The sequence below is a fragment of the Neofelis nebulosa genome, chromosome 2, assembly GCF_028018385.1.
Source record: "Neofelis nebulosa isolate mNeoNeb1 chromosome 2, mNeoNeb1.pri, whole genome shotgun sequence".
NCBI classification, from domain to species: Eukaryota; Metazoa; Chordata; class Mammalia; order Carnivora; family Felidae; genus Neofelis; species Neofelis nebulosa.
In genome coordinates this window covers 72,981,335-72,997,545 of record NC_080783.1, presented here as the reverse complement: position 1 = coordinate 72,997,545, position 16,211 = coordinate 72,981,335, and the positions used below count along the sequence as shown (strand labels likewise).

The following is a 16,211-nucleotide window of genomic DNA, read 5'->3' as shown; positions in this document are numbered from 1 at the left end:
CAATTGACATATATTCCTGCCTCAAGCCCTCTACCTGGAAGGCTCTTCTTAAAGATGTCCACATAGCTAACCAATTCCTTGGTTTTTGGTTAAATATTACCTTCTCTGTAAATCCCTCTTCAGCCTCTGCTACCCATCACCACCAAAGCCTTATTCTGCTCTACTTTTTCTATCTTCCATAACACTTGTCACCTTTAAACATGCTATACACTTTATTTATCATGCTTATTGTTTCTTTTTTTTTTTTTTTTTTTTTCAACGTTTTTTATTTATTTTTGGGACAGAGAGAGACAGAGCATGAACGGGGGAGGGGCACAGAGAGAGGGAGACACAGAATCAGAAACAGGCTCCAGGCTCCGAGCCATCAGCCCAGAGCCCGACGCGGGGCTCGAACTCACGGACCGCGAGATCGTGACCTGGCTGAAGTCGGACGCTTAACCGACTGCGCCACCCAGGCGCCCCCATGCTTATTGTTTCTATCTACCCCACTATATGTTCCACAAGAACAGAGAGCTTTGAAAGTTTTATTTACTGATATATCCCATGTACCTATAACAGCACACCAAATGCAAATTAAATATGTGAATAAAGGAATACATTAGAGGGATGCCTGGATGGCTCAGTCGGTTAAGCATCCAACTTCAGCTCAGGTCATGATCTCACAGTTTGTCAGTTTGAGACCCGCAGCAAGATCCTCTGTATCCCTCGCTCTCTGCCCCTCCTCCCACTCTTGCACACACTCTCTCTCTCAAAAATAAACAAATATTAAGAAAAAAAAAGAGGGGCGCCTGGGTGGCTCAGTTGGTTAAGTGTCCGACTTCGGCTCGGGTCATGATCTCGCAGTCCGTGGGTTCAAGCCCCGCATCGGGCTCTGTGCTGACAGCTCGGAGCCCGGAGCCTGTTTCAGATACTGTGTCTCCCTCTCTCTCTTACCTTCCCCCATTCAAGCTCTGTCTCTCTCTGTCTCAAAAAATAAATAAACGTTAAAAAAATTTTAAAAAAAAAGAATACATTAGATACTTCTTGTGTTGCCTGCATCCTGCACTGACTAGTATTATATGTTATCACATTGTACTGTAATATGTAATAGCCTGTTAATTTTCTGCTGCTTCAACTAAACTGTTTCTTGAAACAAAGAATTTTATTTTGTTTTCCATTATTGTTGCTAGTACTTCCTTATAGTGCCTGACACTTAGTAAGTACTCTGCATTATTTAATAAGTTGATGGGAAAAAAAACCTATCTAAATCAAGGTGTAAGCACCTTATTATCTCCAAAATATAAACACAATGCTTAAAGGCATGACACCGAAGACTGAGTTCTGGATTCTGGATTCTGTTACTGTTTTTGGTCTGAATCTGGCCCTTACTGGCTAAGGAACACTGTTGAAATTATTTAAATTCCCTACCACTATTGCCTTATCAGTACAAATAGGAGTAATGATGGTATCTAAACCTCAAGTGATTATCATGAATATAAAATACAGGTAATAGTGAAGGAGTTCAGAACATGCAACACCAGCATATTGACTATTTTGAGTTAAAGGCACTTGAAAAACAGTAAATATAAGGAAAGCAGATTCCCCTCCTTCTTTTTCTTAAAAGCAAAAACTGAAATTCTTGTATTAAAGATGTCCTCCCTATACCAGAAGGAAAGTAACACTCTTATCATCAAGGACAAAAAGTTGAGACTAAATTAATCCTACACAAACAGACTTTGTTAAAAATAATTATTCATTATTCTCTCCCTTTGGCCTCTGCACATAGGTTAGTCACTTTTCCACAATTGCCTCTCTTTGTGCAACTTAATATAAAACAAGTAGGTTTTGCCATTTCTTTGGGTCATCATTTCTTATGCAGTCTCCCATGTCACACAAAACTTTTATTAAATACATGTGTATGCTTTTGTCCTATTGATCTATTTTGAGTCCATTTAATTTTCAGGCCCAGACAAAAAGAACTCTAAAAGAGTAAAGGTAAATGTTTCTATCTCCTACAACAGAATTAGCTCAGTGATTGGTACATATTAAGCAGTCAATAATTGAAATCTATTACTTGTTATTACAAATTAAATAGAGGAACTATTATAAGTCCTATTTCAATAACTTGACTAAGCTAAAATATTCACTAAATATAATCTTTAGAATCTCCTAGAAAGCACCAATAATATATATTAAAAATTATTGAGTTACCTAAAATAATTTTGATAAGCATTTTGGAAAAGAAAGTACATTAACTCAACAAAGTAGAATTATATTTATATTATCCCAGAATATTTTTAAGTATTTCTAGATGTTAGGTTCTAAACTATATTCAATAATTGCCTTTAATGTTTAATAATTTCATAATGTTTTCTTTTAAATGGCCAGGATACCTACTACTAGAGTTTAAAAATAAAACAACTTGGGGTGCCTGGTTGACTCAGTCAGTTAAGCAGCTGCCGTCAGCTCAGGTCATGATCTCATGGTTCATGGGTTCGAGTCCTGCATTGGGCTCTATGCTGACAGTTCGGAGCCTGGAGCCTGCTTCTAATTCCGTGTCTCCCTCTCTCTCTGTTCCTCCCCTGCTCATGCTCTGTCTCTGTCTCTCTCTTGAAAATAAATTAACATTAAAACATTTTTTTCTAATCAAATATCTTACTATTTAGATAAACTATGCTTATAGGCCTTTAATATATATGCACATTCTTCCTTCTACTCTGAATAATCTCATTTCCAGATATGAGACTTTTGAGAAAAAGATTTAAGTACATTTGTGACTCTTTACTAAATCACCTCCAAGGTTTTCACTTGTCATTTTAGTCATGTATCCAACAATAAATATAATCTTTTGGTAATGTTGTATTAAGAACTGAGTAAAACTAACAATTCAGTCCAAATTAAAAGACCAATTTTATGGTGTTTATTTTAAACCTTATTTTCTCTTATTTTATAATAAAAATGTTTCTGTTGTTTTATAATAGAAATAATTTTTCTATTATTTCCCTGCCTACTGTGACTCCTAAATGTTTTCCTACTCTATCTCCAGAGTCAGTTCTCCATTTTATAAAATACTTGTGAAAACTAATTTTCTTTATAGTTTGTACTGACACAAAGAAATAAACAAACATACACATTTTACTAAACACTCATATGGGCAGTAGACAAGAAAACTGAGGTAAGCAGTTTAGATGATTGTCCCAAGAACACAGATGGAGTGACTGCCAGCTTTAGGATTAAAACTAAGAAGCTCATTATTCCCTTCTTATATTCCGAGTACTTAATATTGTTTTTACATCACAAGGATCTCTTAACTAACCTAAAAAAAATAATTTAATAATTAAAACAATTATCAACAATAGTTATGACAAATGTAAACAGATTTATGAAATCTAGTAAACAAAAGTAAAATTAATTTATCCAAATATTCCCTGAAAAAACCTGATTTACCACATAAGTTGTTTTTAAATTTTTCCTTAGAAAGCCAAGAAAGTGGCAGTCGAATATAATTTATCATTTCAATGTCTTTTTAAAAAACCAATTTCTTGAACCAAAATCTACAATGAGTATATGAGACCACACAGAAATACTCTTCATTTAAAAAACAATTCTCCAAACTTAAAACACTAGTTTCAACTCTAATTGTAAACTTAAACTTCAGGATATATTTATAACACATATATCTATGAAAAGACAATGCTAAAAAGTAAAGAAAACACCAAATACTACTGCATTTACAAGAGAAAAAGACATACAGTATAACATTAACAGCTTACTGTGGAGAGTGGGTTTAATCAGGAAGTAGCCATTATCCTTTCGATTCAGAGCAGTGACAGCACTCCAAAACAACAAGCCGTGGTATTTTTCAGTTAAAAGGAATGAAAGAATACCTACTATTGTGTCCTAGCTTTGCTGACCCCAAAGGTCACCACATGTCTTTTAATCAAAAGCTATCATGAAAACATAATCCAAGTAAGCATTTACAATGCTCTATTTGTTGAAACACCTAAAATCTACCTAACACAACCTCTCTCCCTCAGTTACTCACAAAACATGGCTGTCTTATTCAGAGATTAGCAATTATTGTAATGAGATACTGTCGGAGAGGGTCAAATAGTACTTCCTGCAGTTTACACATCTTGATTTCCTGGTAAACAAACTGAAAGGCAGGTGGAGCACTTAGATCACCAGTAAACGTGAATGCTCACGTGACAAAACTAAGCCAGGTAAGGTGGATGTCTCAAGTAATCGCTCTTCTTAATTTTATTAACGTCAAAACAGACAATAAGGAGTTCCTTCTTCCTTTTTCTAAGGAGGGTTTATTCCTGACATGCATAGGCACAGTTTATAATAAGGAATGCTTGAAAATGAATCTGTTTAAGTAGGTTTTGAAAATTACTTCTGGCAAGTAAATTGTAAAAGACAAGGCAATGCTAACAAGGTATATTAAAAAAAAACAACTAAGAATAACTGTTCAAAAACCTGCTAAATATAAAGAAAAGTCTTTAAATTTCAACTGCTTCAAGAAAGTAGATAAAAGAAGTTTGTGAGTTATAATTAAATTTTAGTCAAAGCATAAACCTATTTTTATCAGGACAAGCTCCTACAAAAATATTACTTTATAATTTATGTGGCAGTCTTTGAAAAAAAACTATCTCAATTATCTGAATCAAAAAGTTTACACAACTCGAAGCTATTCCCAGCATCCTTTAAAATTCGTATTTCAAAAAGAAAACAAAACTGAAAATATTTATCTGTGAGCATCTCAAAAAAATATTGTTAGCTTGAAGACTAAGTTCTCTTGTCCCTAGTTTTTTTCCCCCCAAAACTGCTGTTTTTTCCCTGTCTGAAATTTCTAGTATAGGTGAACGAGGGTTGGTTTAAATTACCTAAGGGTATAAAACAAACAAACACATACTCTGTCAACGTGATAAACTAATTACTACTTTAAAAATATTTAGGCGATTTTTTTCTTAACCTACAAAATTGCATTTATCTTAATTCTATTTATACCAAGGCCATGCATGCATCTATTTCGTAACTACTAAGAACATAGACTGCTTTGATTTTAAGGCAAAAAGCTCTTAATGACCCTTTTACAACAATATAATCATATCACGGCATTAAATTATATTATTTAAATCATATTTACTCTATTTGCAAATAAAATTCTAATGTACTGAAATAGAAAACAAAAGAAATTAATAACAGAACACCCAAGTATAGAAAATTGTGCCAAGAGTACAGAAACTCAGAATGGGTCTCATTTACAAACAATATGTGTCATTGGAAAGGAGTGTGTATTCAATATTAAACATTAACACAAGTCGCTAATCACCACCTTTACTACAATGACACATGAAATAGACAGCAAATTTTCAGAAAACTATGACTAAGGAGTTAACAAGTCCAGCTGAATTTCTTGGTCAAATGAAATAATTCAAATATTCTACAGTTACCTGAAAAACAAAACAAAGCCCTTACATATTCCCTTTATAGAAAATTTAACATATAATTCATAATTAAATATGTAGCTTTGACTGTGATTCATATACCAAAACAAAAGTAAAGTTTAAATTAGAAAATTATCAGTTCAGTTATTTCAAAGATCCACGACTATCTTAGCTTTCTATAATAAGTCAAATTTAGAGGATAATGAAATAAAAATATAAAGGTAACGAAGATAAATTTGAAATTTTGTTTCATTCAAGATAGCTTTTACCAACAAGCAGCAAGTTTTGGTATTAAGAATTTACAATTCAGCTGAAAGGGCTGGGGCAAAAACCAGGGTAATATATGTGGTCCTCTGTGAGTTAGAAAAAGACCCCTCTGAGCTCACATATGAGAAAAAGGCACCCTTTCCTCCTCTAGGATATATTTCAGCCTTACTTGTTTGTCTCAAGTCAGGCACTCTTGTATAGGCACACTTAGCACAATGAGCTAGCTATACCTGGTAGCCCTGTACAGGCAAAAAGCTTCAGAAAGGATTCCCCTGCCCGCCTGGCAAGTCTAAGAAACCACACAGGAGATTAGTCATCCATGACTTAAGAAATTTATACAGAAAGAAAAGAGGAGACAGGGGAGGGGACACCAGGGAGAAAGGTTCCTGCTTTTATTTGCTTGTCTTCTGCTGGCAATAAATAAGCTTTTATTGGTTATTTATATCCCATTTTATTCCAAAATAATTTAATGTGACTTACAGAAATATGAGTAGTAGAACAGATGCTTTCAAAATATAAATTAACATGAATAAAGGGAAAAATAAGAGGAAGGAAGATGAAACACAAGGTAAACTTGAAACACAGAAACACCTATCACAGTTGCCTTACACAATTCTAAGATGTGGGTGGTTCAGCTCTGAGCTTCCTAGCTATGGAAGTAAAGTGGGAAACAAGATCAAATTACAAAATTTTAATTCTCTGTAAGATGTGTTACAAACCAGCACCAAGGCTTTTCCTAGCACTCCGAATTGAGAGAAATTTCTTTTATACTTTTTAATAAAGTAACACTGGACAATTCAAATTTTTTTCCCACAGCATCTTTACAGAAATTAAATAACAAACTTCATATGAAAGTTTCTTTTAACATTTCCTTAGCACAAGCTGAGGTCATAACACAATGAAAAGTTACCCAGAAAATAAGCCATCTTGCTAGGAAAGCTTCTGTAATTTGTCTAATCTGTTTGTTTGGTTTTTTTTTAAACAAACACTAACCATCCCCAAGGACCTCTTGTTAAATTCACAGTCTACTCCCATGTTCCAAATTCATACTTTATTTTCTAAATTCAGGTTCTTTTGCTGGATGAGCAAGTAAAAACAGGGCATGCAAGCTCTAACTGTGGTTCCACATCAGACAAGGGAAGACACTGGTAGTTAGGTAAGTCTAGATACTTAAAAAGGAACTTCTCTTTTTTTTACTTACAATAGTTCCTCTCTTCTTTGTTAGTGACTTTCCATAATCCTGCTCAATCCAACAGCCTGAGAGCCCAATCTATGATGACTTTTATTCCTCCTTAGTTTGGTATTTCTAACTAGGGTAAAGAAATCTGACTTAGGGTTTCTAGATTCCTAAGTTGTCATTCAGTCTGCACCAGTTTAGATTCATTTTAGAGCATGATTTTTGAGTGCTTTTACAGCATTTGCTTTTAATATTCTTGGTTGGGGGAGGAATGGAAGACAGTAGTGAAATTAATACAAACAGAATTCCTATCTCTCATTTTATTATACAAGAAAAACAAAGTTGGCAATGGTAGTATCTCAAAATACCACATATCTGGGCTGAATACCACTAAAATTTAACAATGTTACAACCTGATTTTCACATGTGGCAAATAAGTAGTAGCAAATCACATCTTCCATTACAGCTGAGTTGGTTGCTTCTCAGTCTCCCAAAGATGCCAAGTTTATGTTCTGTTTCCCATTGCTTTTCCATCTCATTATCAGCTTAGACCTTATCACTTTCAGCATTCTCCTCTCTCACAGCCTATTTGGTCCCATGAAACCTTCTTTCTCTACTTGATTTAGCTCTATATTATTCTCTAATTATTTTAGGAATCTCCCTTACTAAATTTGGAAATTCCTTACTCTATATTACTCACTGTGAATCATAAGATGCAAACACCTTAAGTACAAATTAACTTACGCATTAATAAACTGCTGTACATATTTATTACAGCTCATGTTTGTCCAACATGACCAAGATATTTATTAAGATTGCATCAGGTGAGCCAGAGGCCATTTTTTACTATATAGGTAATTTCTAAATGGTGTACACAGTCAACCCACATTAAATCAAACCTTAGGCTTTTCTACTTTCAAGATGGTCTAAGGAATTTTAGTTGTAAGAACAACTTTTGAGAACACTGCCAAAAATCAAACATATTTGATAAAATTGTCAGACCTAAAAATGACCAAAATTAAATAACAACTGTGTCTAATATAGTTTGGTCCATATTTGAACTCATGTACATAACCCAAAGAGTTAGGCAGCCTACTCCCTTATTAAGTGAACTTTTTCAATGTGTAGCCACTAAAATGTGTTATATCTGAATTTCCTCTTTTATGAAAATTCAATCTAAGTATATAGTTAATCTCAATGTTCAATTTTCGCTATTGCAAAAGGTAGCGGTATTTACATTTGGCATAATGTGTACACTTGCTTAACATTTTTCTTGCGATAATAAAAAGCACTTCTAACATTTAAAAATGTTAGAAAGCATATGCTTAAGAAGCTCATGTCAATTAGCAGCTTAAATCAATCAAGATTATATTCTAGTCATTTAAAAAGTTATAGGATAATTAAAATGGTCACAATATTAACTGCCTTATAATTGTTTACCTCAAAGAACAAAAGTAGAAAACATATGTCTAAAATAAATCGAAAAGCTTTCAAACCAACTAAACAACAAAAGAAAGAATATAATCCAATTTTCTCTCTCTTCCTAAAAAGCAAACTGGAAAGAAGAAACCAAAGGAAGCTACAAATATATATTTTTTCATTTATTGCCACATAATAGATACACGCAGAGCCAGTGAGAATACAATATTCATTTTGCTGCAGAAGAACAGACATTGCATAACAATGAGATTTGCTAATGAAATCAACCATCAACCTGGAATACATATGTATTAAACCAAGACCTCAGTGTCATTTTCTTTTTGCATCGTTTGTTCTTTCTTTCATTTTCTTCTTGACCTTGTCAGTATTTTTGTCCTTTAGATTTCGGAACTTTGGTAAAGCAAAATCAAGACTATAATATCATAGTGTAATGCTTTTTATTCACCACATTTATTTTTAATGTAAATTCCAATTGTTCTGCTTCTATCAGCACTATTAATGTACCTTACAAAAAAAAAAAAATCAATGGATGCTACCAGAAGAAACAAAGGAGGCTTATTTCTATACAAAATAGTTGGATCAGATCTGAAAAAAAACTTTTATCAAGACTTGACATAAAATTCCACATAACAGTTTTTAGAGCAATATTAGTGCTTGCTTATGTAATAAGAAATTTAAAAAAGAATATATTTTAAAGCCATTTTTGTAATGATATAAATCCTCCAGCAATTTCTACTACAGAGAGTTATTAAGTGAAATAATGTGGGGCTGATAGAATAACTATCAACATGCAAATTATTCTAATGCTTTTAGATTAAAATCATAATTTTTCTCCCCAAAAACGCTCTGCTGTCCTGGTCTACAAAGTTAATCACCAATTTCCATTAATCAAAAGTAAATAATTCTGACAATTTTCTTAAAAATTTATTATTTTATGATTTAGTTATTACATATTTCTGTAAAGGCCCAAAAGACTATGAAAGTACTTGATATTATATATCTTTTTTAAAAAAGCACTAATGTCCCTCATAATTAATTAATTTATTTTTTTAGTATAAGCTATTTAAATGACTGTCCTATTGGTTGACTGTTTACACAATTAGGTTTTTCAACGTTTTTTTTTTTTTTTTTTTTAATTATTTTTTTTGGGACAGAGAGAGACAGAGCATGAACGGGGGAGGGGCAGAGAGAGAGAGGGAGACACAGAATCGGAAACAGGCTCCAGGCTCCGAGCCATCAGCCCAGAGCCTGACGCGGGGCTCGAACTCACAGACCGTGAGATGGTGACCTGGCTGAAGTCGGACGCTTAACCGACTGCGCCACCCAGGCGCCCCGCAATTAGGTTTTTCAATTCATGTGTGCTACAAATAAAATGAACAGACTAACCTGCTGTGGTATATAATTGCTACTAATTCATGATAATAACAACTTTTAAAAATAGCAATACTTATACCAATTAAAACAGCCTTAGTCAAACAAAATTAAGTTCTCTGTTTTTATTTTTGTAGTACCTAAATATCTAACCTCAAACAATATCCTTCAATATCTGTTGTAAAAGTAAACTGAATATTCCTTATAATTTAAACTGTCTGAAAGTTGCTACTGACAGTCTAAGAGTTCTCCAGACTATTTTAAAAACCATGAAGGATGATTTTAAGCAAAGAAACACATAATCACAGAACAATCATTAATCCACACACACAAGGTATTTCCTTAAAAAACCCAGAAATTTCTGTTAAAATGACAAAATATGAAGCCGACCATAGGGAAACAGCCAGTTGAAACAAATATTTATGGCAATACTGAAAACCTACTTTCACTCAGGCAAAGGGGCAAAGGATACAATCCTAAAATGTAGTGATGGGATTTGGAAAGTCATCTAGCTCCTTGCTACTAAAAGTGTGGTCCGCAGATGACCAACATTCCAGCTACTTCTTAGAAATGAAGATTCTCAAGCCCCCACCCAAACCTACTGAATCAGAATCTTATGTACCTTAAAAGTGAAGAAGCCATGGTCTAGAAAATTCTTCAGCCTACCTAAGAATTTGTATACCAATTCCAGTGACTTCTGATATTCTAACAACTCCACAAAAATCCACAGTAAAATGCAGAACATTCAGAAGATGAACAATTTACTTGTCATACTCAAAGTCCATTACCTAGCATTTGCTTAATGACTTGAAGTTTCATACTCATATGGAAACTAATTAGACAATAAATTATATTTAATATAAAAAAATAAGTTTCATACTCCTATTGACTACTGATTTGACATTTGTGGTAATAAAAGAATAAGGGGGCAAGAATAATATCTTTTATGTAAGATCTTAGAAAATATTAAATAAATGGTAAAACAGCAGTATTTACATATCCTTAGCAATTATTTTAAATTTTTCAACAGAAGAGTTCTTTCTTAAATAGAATCTTGTGAGGAAGCCCCACAGAGTAAAAAATAAATGAAGGCCTACTCTTTGGGGCCAAGGAGGCACCCAGCATTAGCCAAGGCATCTCAACAGAACTACCTCATATGTTTCTTCAGAGTACAGTTTGAAAAACTCTGACTTAAAGAAACTACTTGAGAGCCTAAAAACAAACTAAACAACTGTTATACTGATCACAAATAAAATTTGCTGTTCATCAAAGTAAAATCTTAAAGATCACTATACTATAGAGAAACCTGTTTACTTTATTCTGTGGTGTTTTAAACTAAGAACACTAGATTGAATTACATAATAAAGCATTTTTTTGTTACTCAAATTGATCTTTCCCCAAATTGTTCTAATTGGCGCAAGCTAGATTTCTTTCACTAATATGAGATCTTTAATTATTTTAGTTAATAGTATGCCTACCATTATATGAGACATTATGTGAAGTGCTACAAGGGCAACGTAGATGAATGGACCAAGTATTCTACTGATCACCTTGGAAGGGTTAAGACAAATATATGGGATATAACAAGTGCTATAAAAGCAATATAACTATGGAAGCATAATTAACTGAGGACCTCAGAAAAGGCTTCATGAAAGGTGACATCTGAAGCAGACTTTGAAAAGTGTGTAGGATTTTGAAAGGCAAAGGTGGCTGTGTTGGAGGAACTAGAAAAAATGTCATCATTTAAAAAAAAATTTTTTTTAACGTTTATTCATTTTTGAGAGACAGAGAGAGACAGAGCATGAGCGGGGAAGGGGTAGAGAGAGAGGGAGACACAGACTCTGAAGCAGGCTCCAGACTCTGAGCTATCAGCACAGAGCTCGACGCAGGGCTGGAACTCATGAACTGTGAGATCATGACCTGAGCCAAAGTCGGTCGCTCAACCGACTGAGCCACCTAGGTGCCCTGAAAAAATGGCATCTTCAGTGGAGAGAAGACATATGCTGAGAAGCAGAAGCTGAAAAGGTCTGGGTATATTTGAAGAACAGCTTGAGGCAGCTTGCACACTCCCTAACCACCTAACCTCCCACCTAACTGGGTGCCTGGGACAGTTAAGTGCCCGACTCTTGATTTCCACTCAGGTCATGATCTCACGGTTTGTGAGCTGAAGCTCTGTGTTGGGTTCTGTGCTGACAGCACAGAGCCTGCTTGGGATTCTCTCTCTCTCCCTCTCTTGCTTGGGATTCTCTCTCTCTCTCCCTCTTTTTCTGTTCCTCTCTTGTCGGTGCACACACACTCTGTCTCAAAATAAATAAAGAAACTTAAAAAAAAAGAATCATGAGTTGTTCATTTTATGACAGTAACACCCATAGAACTCAAGTGTTAATATACCTGTATAGTCCTGTAAGAGCATTAAATACCTGTTTGAATGAATTAATCAATCAATGAATGAATGTAATCTACTATGGCTAGTATATATGGCATATGTAGAAAATAGTGGGAGATACGGCTGAAAAGGTAGTTTATGACCTTATTGGAGACAACCTTGAATACTATATTAAGTACTTAAATTTAATGCTGCAAACAATGGTAAGCCACCTGCATTAGAAATATTGATCTGGCAGTGTCAAGTAGGATGGATTGGGACAGGAAGAGAGTTCCAATAGGGATACTGAAATGTTCAGTCTGTTGCAATAGTTTAGGCAAGAGGTTGTGGGAGTAGAATCAGAAATACAAAGATGAGTATGAAAGACAAGAATAATCAATTTTTTTTCTGTTAGGCAGTCAAAGTAGAGCAAGAAATAAAAAAATTATAGGGTCACCTGGGTGGCTCAGTTGGTTAGGCGTCCAACTTTGTCTCAGGTCATGATCTCACTCTCGTGAGTTTGACCGCTCGTGAGTTTGAGTCCCAAGTCAGGCTCTGTGCTGGCAGCTCAGAGCCTGAAGCCTGCTTCGGATTCTGTGTCTCCCTCTCTCTCTGCTCCTCCCCTGCTCATGCTCGCTCTCTCTCTCTCTCTCTCTCTCTCAAAAATAAACACTAAAAAAAATTTTTTTTTAATTTATATTATAGAAGTAAAACTTGTTGGACTTCATAGCAGGTTCTATATAGAGGGAGTGGGAAGGGAAAATGTAAAGAAATCCCAAAAGTTTGCAAGAATGTAAAACAAGAAATCTCTTACGCACTACTGGTGTAAACTGGTATGACCAGTCAGAAAAAATTAGTATGTAATAAAATCAAAGCTGTACATAGTCTATATCACAGTAATTCCACTTCTACATATATAACCCAGAAAACTCACACATGTGCATAAAGGGGCATATACAAAAATGTAATTTGCAGCACTATTTTTATAATGAAATATTGGAAAATGAATAAATTAAAAGATTGTAGAATGTTTATATAATGAAATAGTATAGAGCAATTAAATGATCTAGAGCTACACATTTTAACATAGATATATATCTTTAATAAGAGAAGATGAATTGTTTTATGAATGATCGATGAAACCAGTCTCTGGAGGACAATGAAAAGGAAAAAAAGTTAAAAAAAAACCAAAAACAAAACATGAATAAATTCTTAGGTTTAGTGTGGAGGGGAAATAGGTTTTTTGTTTGTTTTTACCAGGACTTATTATTTTACAAATGGAAGTGTGTACCTTTGACCACCTTCACTCATTTTGCCCATCCCCCACCTCTGGCAACCAACAATCTATGCTTTGTATCTATGAGTCCCAATTTTTGTTCCTTTTGTGTGTGTTTTGGGGTTTTGTTTTTTTGTTTTGTTTTTTTTTTTTAGATTCCACATGTAAGTGAGATCACATGGTATTGGTTTTTCTCAGTCTCACTTCACTTAGCACAATGCTCTCAGGGTCCATCCATGTTGTCAAAAATAGCAGGATTGCCTTCTTTTTGTGGCTAATATTCATTGTATATAATTACCCATTCACCCATTGATGACACTTAGGTTATTTCCATGTCTTGGGTATTATAAGTAATGCTGCAATGAACGTGGGAGTATCAGGCAAACTTTTTTTCTCAGAGATGGGTGGAGAGGTAGAAGAAGAAAAAAAACGTAGTTTTCTAACTTTTAATTTTGAAATAACTATATATGTATAGAAAGTTGCAAAACTTTACATAACTATAGCACAATATCAAAACCAGTAAACTAACTACAATGTGTATGTATAGTTCTGTCATTTTATCCTATGTGTAGATTCATGTAACCAACAATGCAATCAAGATATGGGACTATCCCATCATCACAAAGATCTCTCTCATGACACTCTTTTACAGTCACAACCAAACCTCTTCTTCAGCATCCCAAATCCTGATAACCACTAATTTGTTCTTGAACTCTATAATTTCATCTTTATATAGGTGGAATCATAGTGACCTTTTCAGTTTGGCTTTTTTCACTCAACCTAATGCCCTTGAGATCTATCCAATTGTTATGTGTATCAATAATTGGAACCTTTTTACTGCTGAGTAGTACTGCACAAAATGGACATACCATACTGTCTTTAGCCATTCACTTATTTATTTTACTTATTTTTAATTTTTTAATTTATTTTTGAGAGACAGAGAGAGACAGAGTGTGAGCAGGGGAGGGGCACAGAGAGACAGAAAGACACAGAATCTGAAGAGGCTCCAGGCTCCGAGCCGTCAGCACAGAGCTCGACGCGGGGCTTGAACTCACAAGCTGTGAGATCATGACCTGAGCCGAAGTCGGACGCTTAACTGACTGAGCCACCCAGGGACCCCTAGCCATTCACCTATTGCAAGACATTTTGGTTGTTTCCAATTTTGGCTATTACAAATAAAGCTGCAATGAACAAATATGTACATTTTGCTGGGATATATGCTCAGGAGTGTGGTGGTGGTTTGGTCATGTAGTAGGGTATGTTTAGCTGTTTCTTTTTTTTTTTTCTTAAATAAACTGTCAAACTCTTTCCCAGAGTGGTTGTACCATTTTACATTCCCAGCAGCAATGTATAAAAGTTCCATTTTTCTCCACATCCTTGCGAGCATTTGATGTATGTCACTATGTTTTATTTTGGCTGTTCTGATGCGTGAGTAGTGATAGCTCATTTGTGCATTTCCCTGATGGCTTGTGATGTTGAACGTCTTTTCATGTACTCACCTGATATCTGTACATTCTCTTTGGTCACATGTTTCTTCGTCTCTTTTAGCCATTTTCTAACTGGACTGTTGGCATTTTTACTGTTGAGTTTGAGAGTTTTTATATATCTGAGATATGAGTACTTTGTCAGATTTGTGGTTTTCAAATATTGTCTCCTAGTATGTAGCTTGTGTTTTGGAAAGCAAAAGGTTTTAAGTTTTATAAAGTCCAAATTACTGATCTCCACTGATTTTTTTTTCTTTTATGGATTTTGTGGATTTTGTGTCATGTATAAGAACTCTTCACCAAGTTAGGTCCCGTAGATTTTCCCTTATGTTTTCTTCTAAAAGTTTTATATATTACATTTAATTTTATAACCCAAACAGATTTTAAACTAGAAAAAGGAGAAAATGATAAATCTGTCTATCAGAAGGTTTTCAACTACTTAATAGAAATAATTTCAACATTTATTTGGTATCCCATTACAGCAAAACACTTAAGATACATACAAGGTATAGGATCTAAAGAGTGGATACAACATATATTTTTATTTTATTCTTACAAGTGCTTTGTCAGAATTATACATCAGTGCACCTGACTTAGGAAGAACTTGTACGTGTTCTTGGGGGAAAATTACAGCTGTTCTAAACCTTTAAGAGTGGAAAAATTAGTCTACTAACCAAAAGAAGGCTGTGTCAGGAAGACATAATAGCACTGAACAAAGGCAAAAGAACTGTATGTCCACTGCATGCTTTAGGAAGTATACATGGTCTTAAAGTTAGAGAGCACTAAGTATGGGAGATTTAGGCAAAATTTTGGATGTAGGCAGGAGACAGATTATGGAAGATTTCATATGCCATGCAAATTAGATTAAATTTTATTCTGTTTGATGGGAAGCTAGTAAATTATTTTAAGTAGGTGAATAATCTAGTTAGATTTGTGATGTCAATTAAATTGTCACTGAGAGGATGATGAATTTGGACACAGCAAGACTAGAGGCAGAACCACCAGTTGGAAGGCGATAGTGACATCCTAAGTAAGGCATGATGCAAACCTACATAAAGATTTAAGCTTCGTAAATAGAAAAGAAAGGATGGATTTGAGAAATATTTAAAGAAAAAAAAAAGAACTATAGTCTTCATTATAAAAGCAGGCAGTGAGAGGTGTTGACTTAAGGTAAACAGAGAGGTTATAAAACAGCTTTGTAGAAATGCTTTTATTAACGTTTAGTTAACTCATAGTTAACCTGTAGTATTAGATAACACAGTATTTACCAGGGCATGAAACACACTAGTACCATAAGACGATCTTTGAAGGGAGGGTCAAATGAGTTGGAGATTCACAAAACATAATTTAAAAACATTATGTTTATTTATTTTTGAGACAGAGAGAGACAGACAGACAGACA

At 34.4% G+C, this 16,211-nt stretch overlaps 1 protein-coding gene across 4 annotated transcripts in view; it reads right to left on the bottom strand.

The window, feature by feature from the left end:
• BAZ2B (bromodomain adjacent to zinc finger domain 2B) overlaps positions 1-16,211 on the bottom strand; it is a 321,736-nt gene that overhangs the window by 182,511 nt on the left and 123,014 nt on the right. The window contains exon 1 of one of the 4 annotated variants that reach the window (XM_058694283.1): positions 3,753-3,864. The exons of the other annotated variants lie outside the window; for them this stretch is intronic. The gene's annotated coding sequence lies outside the window, so the exon portion shown is untranslated. Of the gene's footprint in view, positions 1-3,752; positions 3,865-16,211 lie in introns of those variants that run through there. 4 annotated transcript variants of the gene reach the window in all.